Below are 11191 nucleotides of genomic sequence, written 5' to 3'. Positions count from 1 at the left end.
TTTAAAAAGATTTTATTTGTTTATTCCTGAGAGACACACAGAGAGAGGAGGCAGAGACACAGGTAGAGAGAGAAGCAGGCTCCCTGAGGGAAGCCCGATATGGGACTCATCCCAGGACACCAGGATCACGACACCTGAGCCAAAGGCAGATGCTCAACCACTGAGCCATCCCGGCACCCCAATTTTTTTTTTTTGACTTGCAATGTTCATAAAATTTTAAAAACTTTATTCGGGTAAAACTGACACATAATAAACGTCACATATTAAGGTGTATAAAATTTTATACACAAGTATATGTATATTTGTGTATATAATTGTATATATGTATAAATGTGTGTATATATATTTCAGATATAGATTCATCTGAAAACAAGACAGTAATTAAGATAATAAATGCATTTATCACCCACAAAGTTTTCCTCAGACTCTTGTGTGACCTCACTGACCCACCCCTGTTCACCTCTCCCCTCACTTCAGGCAACCATTAATTGGTTTTCTGTCACTATGGATTAGTTTGCACTTTCTAGAGTTTTCTATAAATGGAATATCATAGAATTTGTGCTCTTTCTTGTCTGCTCTTGTGACTCAGGATTCACTGTTCTACATTGTTGTGTATATCAACAGTTCATTGCTTTTTCTCACTGAGTAGTAGTTTATTTATAATATAATAATATAATATAACATAATATAATAATATAATCCCAGTTTATTTATCCATTCATTTGCTTGTTGACATTTGGGTTGTGTCCAGTTTTTGACTATTATAAATAAAGCCTTTATGAACAGTCTTATAAAAATATTTATATGGACATATGCCTTTATTTCTTTTGGTCAAGTACCTAGGAGTAGAATGACTGGCTCATACAGTAAATGAGTGTTTAACTTTTTAAGAAATGCCAAATGATTTTCCAGAGTGGCTGTACCATTTTACAGTCCTACTGGCAGCAGATGAGATTTCCACTTGCTCACATCCTTGCCAACACTTACAATGGTCAGTCTTTTCAATTTGAGAAATTCTAATACATGCATGGTGGTGTGGTTTTAGTTTGCATTTCCTTAATGACTGATGAGGTTGAGTTTTTGTTTTTGTTTTTTAATGTGCTTGTTTGCCATTCACCTATCGTATTTGGTTGAGGATCTGCTCAAATCTTTTGCCCATTTAAAAATTTTGGTTGTTTGTTTTCTTAATATTTAGGCTTGAGAGTTCTTTATGTATTCTGGACACAAGCCCTTTATTAGATATGTGATTGGAAAATATTTTTCTCCCATTTTGTAGCTTGTCTTTTCATTTTCTTAACAATGTCTTTGGCAAAGTAAACATTCCTAATTGTAATGAAATCCAGCTTATCATTTTTTTCTTGTATCAACTCTGTGTTTGGTGTTGTATCAAAAACAGTCTGTCTGATCCAAATGTCCCAAGATTTTCTCCTACGTTTTCTTCTAGAAATTTTTGTTTTGTTTCAGATTTTATGTTTAGATTTATGATTACGTTGAGTTAATTTTTGTATATGGTATGAGATATGGATCCAAGTTCTTTTTTTTGTTTGTTTTTTGCATGTGGCTAGCCAATTATTTCATCACCATGTGCTGAACATTAGTTTTTTTTTTAAGTTAAACCAGTCTTGCTTCTCTCTTAAGAATAAACTTAGTGTGGTATGATGTATTTTAAAATAACTCTTTGAATTCTATTTGCTTATAATTTGTTCAGGATTTTCTAATTCATGTTCATCATGAGTGAAATCGGCATGCAACTTTCTTTTCTCATAATGCTTTTGTGAAATAATCAAAACTATCATAGTCTCACAAATAAAATTGGGACATGGTTCCTCTTTTTTATTTTCTGTAAAAGTATATATTGACTGGCATTATTTATCATTTAAATATTTGGCAGAATTCACTAATGAAACCATTGGATCTGCAGTGAGCCTTATGAGGTAGTTTAATGTTTACAGTTATGGGATTATCTCATGCAGACCTCAATCCTGATCCTGACTAATAGAGTGTAATCTCTGATCACAGTGCAATTCAGCTAGAAATTGACAATAAAAATAGTACTAGAAAATATACAGGTATTTATTTAATTTTTTTTAAAGATTTTCTTTATTTATTCATGAAAGACACACAGAAAGAAAGAGAGAGAGAGAGAGGCAGAGACACAGGCAGAGGGAGAAGCAGGCTCCATATAGGGAGCCCGACGTGGGACTCAGTTCCAGGACCCGGGATCACACCTTGAGCGAAGGCAGACTCAATATACAGGTCCCAATATACAGGTATTTATAAGTTAAGAGATACACTTCTTTTTTTTAAGTGATACACTTACAAATAACCTATGGGTCAAATTGCAGTCGTAATAGAAATTTTAAAATATTTTTAAAAATGGGATGCCTGGGTGGCTCAGCAGTGGAGAATCTGCCTCTGGCTCAGGGCGTGATCCTGGAGTCCTGGGACCCAGTCCCATATTGGGCTCCCTGCATGGAGCCTGCTTCTCCTCCCACTGCCTATGTCTCTCTGCCTCTCTCTGTGTCTCTCATGAATAAATAAAATATTTAAAAAATTTTTTTAAATCTTTTTCTTGGAAATTTTCAAAATATTTTGAATTAAATGACAATGAAATGACTACATATTAAAATTTCTCTGATTTATCTAAAGCCACACCTAGTGGGAGACTTTGTAATAAAACAGAAGAAGGGCTGAAAAATGTATAAATACTCTTATCAAAAAGTTTTCTAACTTTCAAAGTCTAGAACCCAAACAACGAGAGGGTATTATAAAGATAATAGTAGAAATTAATGAAATAGAATCAAATATATAGTAAAGATGATCAAGAAAGCCATCTTTCAAAGGACTAGCAGCATCAATAAACCCTTGCAAGACTGTTTTTAAAAAAGACACAAACAACGAATGTTAAATTATTTATCAAGTTATCAGAAGAAATATTGCTGCACTCCTACAGATTTCAAAAGAATCCTAAAATGAGAGTAAGAACTGTTCATGCAAATAAATTTGAAATTTTAATAGATTAAATGGACAAATTACCAGTAAAATAATAATTAGCAATTAATTACACCTAAAAATTTGGTGAGTTTTATAATTATTAAAGAAATGGAACCCATTACTTAAAACTTTCTTAAAACCATAGGCCAAGCCTAGGTGACTTTACCAAGAAATGGAACCCATTACTTAAAACTTTCTTAAAACCATAGGCCAAGGGATCCCTGGGTGGCGCAGCGGTTTGGCGCCTGCCTTTGGCCCAGGGCGCGATCCTGGAGACCCGGGATCGAGTCCCACGTCGGGCTCCCGGTGCATGGAGCCTGCTTCTCCCTCTGCCTGTGTCTCTGCCTCTCTCTCTCTCTCTGTGACTATCATAAATAAATAAATAAAATCTTTAAAAAAACCATAGGCCAAGCCTAGATGTCCAACAAACATCTAAGAAAGGTTCAGTGACAATCTTCCTCACATTCTTCTGGAATAGAAAGAGATAATATCCTAATTTGTTAAGGAAATTATAACTTATGAATAATGGTTCATGACCATAATGAGGATTTTAGCTCTGTGTATATGTCTTCTTTGCTTGCTCTGTCTATGTGTGTACCAATTTGTATCTCTTCTTTTCTAGTTGCATCTTGTTACACAGAAGTATGACATTATTATTGCTGTACGGAATTCTAAATATGTGTCAGGGCCTGTGTGAGTGCTGAGTTGTCATAGACTGTGCTAATTATTTATTACCTCTTAGCTCCAAATCCCTCTTCTAAACTCTGCTCCGTGGTGCTGATGCTGGTTCTCTACAAACTGCATGTCCCAGACCCCCTTGCCAATTGGCTTCTTGTTAGGTTTGCTGGCAGGAACAGTTAGGAAGGCACTCATTGGAACTAGTTAACTAATTAACTGGTATGCAGGGAGATGGGAGAAGGGAGGTCTTTCCTACTTTCCAGCTTCCATTGGCAGCAGCTGATAGCCTGGCCCTAACGCTCAGAACCAGCTTCAACTGAATCCCTCAGAAATGCCAGCAAGAACCAGCTGGTGCTTCTTTGAGAAACACGGCACCAGCCCTCTGCCTCTTTTACCTCTTTAAACCCTTGGACTGGGGGCACCTGGTGGCTTAGGGTTGAGTGTCTGCCTTTGGCTCAGGTCATGATCCTGGCTTCCCAGGATCAGGATCGAGTCCCACATCAGGCTCCCCGCAGGGAGCCTGCTTCTCCCTCTGCCTATGTCTCCACCTCACTCTCTTTGTGTCTCATGAATAAGTGAATAAAACCTTAAAAAAAAAGAAAGAAGAAAAGAAGAAGAACCCTTGGGCTGACCCATTGCGCCTCAATAAATATACTTTAATCACATCAACACAAAGAGCATCGTGCCTGGAGATGAGTCAAGCTGCAGATTTAAATCTAAGCTCTGCCATTTATAAGATGGGCGACTTTGGCCTATATTTTGGAAACAAAGCTAGGACTCTTTCTGTGCCGAGTGCTTCAAAATAGATCTTATTAATCCTGATAACATACCTCAGAGGAAGGCCTTATTCTTACAACTAAGACAGTGGTGGCTCAGAGGGACAAAGAAGTTTCCCCAGGCTGCACATCTCATAGGTGGTGTGCTATGACTTCAACATGGGGCCACTGGACTCCAGAAACCATGCTCTGTGCAGTTCATCTCGCTCCCCACAAGCCCCTGTCCCCTTGTCCACACACTGATGAAATGGAATTCATCATTTGGATGAAATTATATGAAACAGCACAGATGAAATTAGGTAATTTTGAATCTTCTTTTTTTTTTCCTTTTTTAAATAAACAATCTGTGGCTCCATACTTAGTGGTAAATCCCAAGCCCCCTGATTGGGGGCCTGGCCTTCCCATGCCTTTACTCACTGGCCACTCTGCACAATCCACTGAGTTGCCCTGTCCCATGTGCCATCTAACCTGTTGCCCTCCAATCTCCTGCTGGACCCTAGGGTGGCTGTCCTTCAATGCCTAAGGGCTCAGATTCTTCTGCTTCTGAAAAACGATGATTTGGTTGGGTCCAGGTCAAAGGCTCCTACTCCAGACTGTGTTGGATATGAAGCCCAACAGCATCCAGACCCTTCCTTACATGGTATTTACAGCCTTCAGTGAGAAGCATTGATTTCTGTCTTCTAAGATGAAGTTCACATCCTAGGACCTCAGTGTAAATGTTACAAAGCCCTTTGTTTTCCCCTCCCTTGGAACAGCGGCATCAGAAAGCCTGGGGCAAAGAGACTTGGAGCCACAACCCAGCAGCCAGTGTGAAGGGCAGGGTGTGCATTAGTCTGTGCCACATTTGGCACACGAGGTTTCCACCATATCTGCTTCAACCCATGGGGCAGGTGCAGAAGAAGCCTGGGGGTGCAGCCCAGGGGGTCCTGTCTACGTATGGCTAGGTTTGTTCGCTGATGTCATTGTTAGAAAAAGAAAAGGGTGCCCATGGAAGACCTAGTATTCTACATGGTAAAGCAGACCTGTTAGTAGAGAGTTCCAGGGAACCTTCTCACCACCTACGGAAACCAACAAGAATGGTACGTGTGAGGTGATGCCCAGCGCCCAAGAATGGCTGGCCAAGGATCTCAAGTGCTTTTGTCCCAAATCCCAGATGAACTGCTTGGGCACCCACGGCATCTGCCGGGGGACAGATGGCTTCCCAGAACAGCCCTGGTAGGGGCTCTTTCATCTCTTTCTCTCTGTGGCCTACTCTCTCCCTTGGAAAGCCTATGGATTTTGGTCCCTCCTCTGCCCACCCCCCTCCCCAACCCCCCCCCCCCCCACACACACCTTCTCTTTGACAGGAGCTTGAGGGCCACCTGGTGGAAAGTTTTATTTGTAAGGACAAATGAGAGTGACAGCTTGGCAAGGGTTTATTTAAAGCAACAGGTTTTAAGTGGGGAAGCTGCCAGACAAGTCGCCCTGGGTGTATAGGCAGCTCTCTGCTTCCCTCGGACAGAGGATAGATTTTCAGCAATTGCTTGACATTCTGTGCACAGGAAATGCAAAATAATCCCTATAGAAAATATAGAAATGAGGGGAGAATTAAACTCTGAAAATAAGAGAGAACTTAGAACAAATAAAAGTGTTAAATCACAATAAATATGAATGGAAAAACTTACTTATTATGAGAGAAGACTTCCAGACAAGATGGAGTCAATGCACTTCTCCCCATTCTATCCACTAAGTACAGTTTAAAACCCCAGATATTGTACCTCAAGCAAGCATGAGAAGATACCAAAAGGTGGAGAAAAGAAGGCAGACTGGCTAAGGACCTCAGAATCCAAGGAACAACACAGTGGTGACTTTGTTGGGTATTCCTTCTGCCTCATAAATCCAGGGCTGGAGAAGCTGGCAAACCATAAACGTCAATAGGCACAGACAGCCTCCAAGAACCCTGTTCTCTCAGCCAAGAACTAGGAAAGAAAGCTCAGCAAGACAGAACATTGACAGTAACTCCTCTACCCTAACACTGTGGGGAAGACAATGGCTTCACCCCTACTGCCATCAGCAAAGATTGGTGAAGTCGAAACTTCTGTACCAAGGCATACTGGCCCCCTCCCTTGCACTGGGCTGGTGTCAGAGAAGGCAGAGTGAAGAGCTGGGACTTTCACCACCTTCCAATGATAATGAGAACACACCCAGCTCTGCAGCATCAGTGGAAGCCACTTGGGGAAGCCAGGAGGTATCCTACTAGCCAAGATAGTGCCAATGAATCAGCCTCTGTCTGGTGGGGAGCCTGAGAAAATAGAGTGAAATAACAACAACAACAAAAAAGATGAATGTAGCCTCAGGGACCTGTGGAGTTATAATAAAAGAGTAAACGTGTGTTATTGGATTCCCAGATGAAAAGGAAAAAAGAAAGGGGCTAGAAAAGTATTCAAATAAATAATGATGGAAATTTTTCTTAATTCAGTTAAAGACATAAGCCTGTAGATTTAAGATGCTGAGCAAACACAATATAGGAGAAACCCAAAGAAATTCATATCAACATGATTTGTAACCCAACTGTTAAAAACCTGAGACAAAACTTAAAGACTCAAGAGACCAATGACACCTACCAATAGGGGATAGGCGATTCAAATAATGGCAGATTTCTTATCAGAGACCATAAAAAGCAAAAGGAAGCGATGCAACATTTTTCAAATGCTGAAAGAAAATAGCTATAATTATATAACTTATTTAGTTATATAGTTATTTATTCTACAATTCTATATCTGGCAAAAATATCCTGGAATAAAGGGAAAGTCAGAACATCTTTAGCTGAGGGAAACAAGAAAATATGAATATCTACCCTAAAAAATGTCTGAAGAGAAGTTTCAAGGCAGAAAGACATGATCAAAGAATTAGGCTTAGAATACTGAGAAGGAAGAGAAAACAAACCGGATTGAGTAACAATATGGGGGAATATGACAGGGTCCTCCTCTGTTCAACTTTTCTAAATTCTAAATTGGAGCCTAAATTCTCACATTACCTGGTATGGTTCTCAAAGCACATAGAGAGAATCATGAAGGCAATTAATATTATAAGTGAGGGTGGTAAAGGGACGTGGAGGCAAGTAAGATTTTCATGCCTAACTGGAATTTGGAAAATGTCAACACTAGTGATAAATTATGCATATATAATGTCATACCCAGAGCAAATAAAATACACAATAAGTGAAACAGTAAAATTAAAAAAAAAACACAAGAATAAAATCCTCCAAATTTTTCTTTACAAATTCAGCACAATATTTATATTTTAAAAAACATTAAGGAGAACACAAAATGGAAAACTGCATAATAGCATTTTTATGAAAATATCCATTAAAATCTTAAAATACTGGCAAAAAAAAGTCAGTAAATTTAAAAATGACACAGCATGACCAGAAGGAATTGACCCCCTCAATGCCAGGCTAGTCTAATGGTTAGAAACTAGCATTATTACGTTAACAAACTAAAAGCAATGACTAGATCAGCACTCCAAGAAATGAATTTCAACAACACTGATTCCTGATTTTTAAAAATTGAAGGGAAAAAAACATAGGAGGAGCCGAAAACCTATCAGATAGGATGCCTGGCTGGCTCAACTGGTGGCAAATGCCACTCTTGATCTTGGGGTTGTGAGCTTGAACCTGACGTTGGGTGTGTAGCCAGCCATAAATAAAGGGGCACCAGGGTGGCTCAATCAGTTAAGTGTCTGCTTTCAGACCCAGTCATGATCCCAAGGTCCTGGGATGGAGCCCTGCATTCAGCTCCCTGCTCAGTGGGGAGCCTGCTTCTCCCTCTCCCTCTGCGCTCTCCCCTTCCCCATGCTTGTGCTCTACCTCTCTCAAAATAAATGAATGAAATCTTTTTTTAAATGCTATTTAAAAATAAATAAATAAAATATTAAAAAAGAAAACTTATCAGAAATATGATTGGAGTGTCAGACTACACAACTAGCATTAAAAGGTCAGTAGCTTTTCTCAATGTTAATAGAAAATATAAAATTTTTTTTACAATAGTAATCAAAAAGATACATCATTCAGTATAAACTTTAAAGGAAATGTTCAGAGTCTATATGAATAATGTCTCCCAATTCTACTGAGAGACACAAAAGAGGATTTAACTGAATAAGCACACACATATTACTCTTGCATAGGAAAACTCAAAATGATAATTTGTCAACTCCTCTAGGGACACCTGGGTGGCTCAGCGGTTTGGCGCCTGCCTTCGGCCCAGGGTGTGATCCTGGAGACCTGGATCGAGTCCCACGTCGGGTTCCCTGCATGGAACCTGCTTCTGTGTCTCTGCCTCTCTCTCTGTATCTCTCATTAACAAATAAATAAAATCTTTAAAAAAAAATCCCTGTCAACACCTCTAAATGAGTTGTAAATTCAAAGAAATCTCAAAATAGCATAAAATCAGGATTGGGGGTGCGGGGGGGTGGACCTACCAAAAAAAACCTGTTGAATTCATCTAGTTTACAATGAAATAAATGTTGGAAGTAAAATTAAATAAAACTGTGAGATGAGCCAATGAAATTTGGAAATACGAGAGTAAAGATGGGTCACTGACTCAAACATTTTATTTATTTATTTTCTTTTTTTTAAAGGCTTTACTTATTTGAGACAGAAAGAGAGCACAAGCAGGCTGGAGGGGAGAGAGACAAGCAGATTCCCGCTGAACCAGGAGACAGATCCCAGGACCCTGAGATCGGGACCTGAGCCAAAGGCAGAGGCTTAATTGAGCCACCCAGGAGCCCCTGACCCAACCATTTTAAAACCAATTATAAAGTTTTACTAATTAAAGCAATTTGGTATAGGATGAGTACTTTGGTGAAATAGAATTGAAAGTCCAGATGGGAATCTAAGGGTGGTGTCTCAAACACAAGAAAAAAAAAAAAAAAAAGAAATAGTATTTAGCAAATGTCTTGAGGAACAAATAGCAAATTACTTAAAAAGAGAAAAGAATCCTTCCCTACCTTACCTCTTATACCAAAATAAATGCCAAAGAATCAATGAATCCCTGTAAGTTATAAAAACAAGCATGAATGATTTGATGTATAAATTTGTTTAGAGAAGACTTTTTATTATAATATTTTTTCTTTTTTTTAAAGATTTATTTATTTGAAAGAGAGAGCAAGGGGGAGAAAGAGAGAGCACAGGTTGGAGGAGGAGCAGAAGCAGAGGGAGAAGCAGGCTCCCTGCTGATCAGGGACTTGGTGCTTGACTGGGGGCTTGATCCTAGGACCCTGGGATCATTTATTGAGTGATTATATATACCAAGGTAGGGTACAAAATACATTATGTGGATCAACTAATTTATTTCTTAAAACGACGCAATGAGGGGCACCTGGGTGGCTCGGTTGGTTAAGCATCTCCCTTTGGCGGGGGTCATGATCCAAGGCTCCTGGGATGGAGTCCCACACCCAGCTCCCCGAAGGGAGACTGCTTCTTCCTCTCCCTCTGCCTCTCCTCCTCTTCATGCTCTCTCTTTCTCTCTCAAATAAATAATAAATAAAATCTTTAAAAATATAAAAATAAAATGGCACAATGAAGAAAGTTCTGTGCCCATCTTACAGATCAGTAAACTGAAGGCTAAGAGATCGAAGAGACTCGCCCAAAGTAACACAGTAAATAATGGAGTAGGGATTTTAACCCAGGCAGCTTGGGTTAAATACTTCCTCCCAAGAATGTTCATGGAAATATTATAAGAGCTAAAAACAAGACACAACGCAAGTGTTTGGCAATCTAAGACAACTTGAACACTTGATGATAAATTCCTGAGGATTACCTGGCAGCTCTTACAGAAATGAAGCGGATCTACGCATGCTGATATGGAAAGATCCCTATAGTGCATCACTGAGGACAAAGCAAGGAACAGAACAATGTGTAGACTTAGTCTGCCCATCTTTTGTGTTTAAAAAGTGATTGTATAACACTGCCAATAGCCTATATGGAACCTTAGTGCAAATTGGTTGAAGGCATCTTGTCTGGGTGTTCACAGTCCCAGGGGGGATACACAGAAGATGCCTCTGTGCCTTTATTTTCCCTTCACTTGGGCACATTAGAGTTTATATGGATAAAGGTAATGGAGGTATACACATGGATAATAACGTAAGTATATACTGAGAACCCAAACACCTGCCTCCACTCATCTCACCATCTCCATTAACGTGACTATTCCACTGTCTTCATTAGCATGACTTTACTGTTCCCAAAGACTTCTGCTAGGCGCATACTGTACTGTTCATTTCAGGACCTTCTCACAAGACCCATCAACTCTTCAGTAGGAAGCATCAACAGATAGCTTACTGCATAAGAAACTTACAACTTTTTGAAAGCTTCACCTCCAAATCTTTACCTTGTTGCTTTCAACAGTCCTCAGCTGTTATATCCTGATCCTTAACTTATCCTTAACTAGATCCTAATTAAGTCTTGGCGCTTGAAATTACCATAAACCAAATTTCAAATTCTCAATGCAATCTGACTTTGCCCTTCCTCCTTGAGTGTGGCCAAGCCTCTTCGGGTGCTCTGTCTTAGCAACAGGTGTGTGAGGATGTTTGGGGATCTAGCGTTCCACAAAAGAATCATGCTAAAATGGGCATATGGATGTTTCTGGAAAGAATCACAAGGAACTTTATGAGTGCTTCCTTTTTGGAGAGAGACTGTATAGTTTTTCACTTTTACATTATTTTTGTATTGTATGAATGCTGTAACTGAGTACATGTATTACTTT

This window comes from Canis aureus, chromosome 2, assembly GCF_053574225.1.
Source record: "Canis aureus isolate CA01 chromosome 2, VMU_Caureus_v.1.0, whole genome shotgun sequence".
Taxonomy (NCBI): Eukaryota; Metazoa; Chordata; class Mammalia; order Carnivora; family Canidae; genus Canis; species Canis aureus.
The sequence above is the reverse complement of the archived record's forward strand: the minus strand, read 5'-3'. Positions refer to the sequence as shown.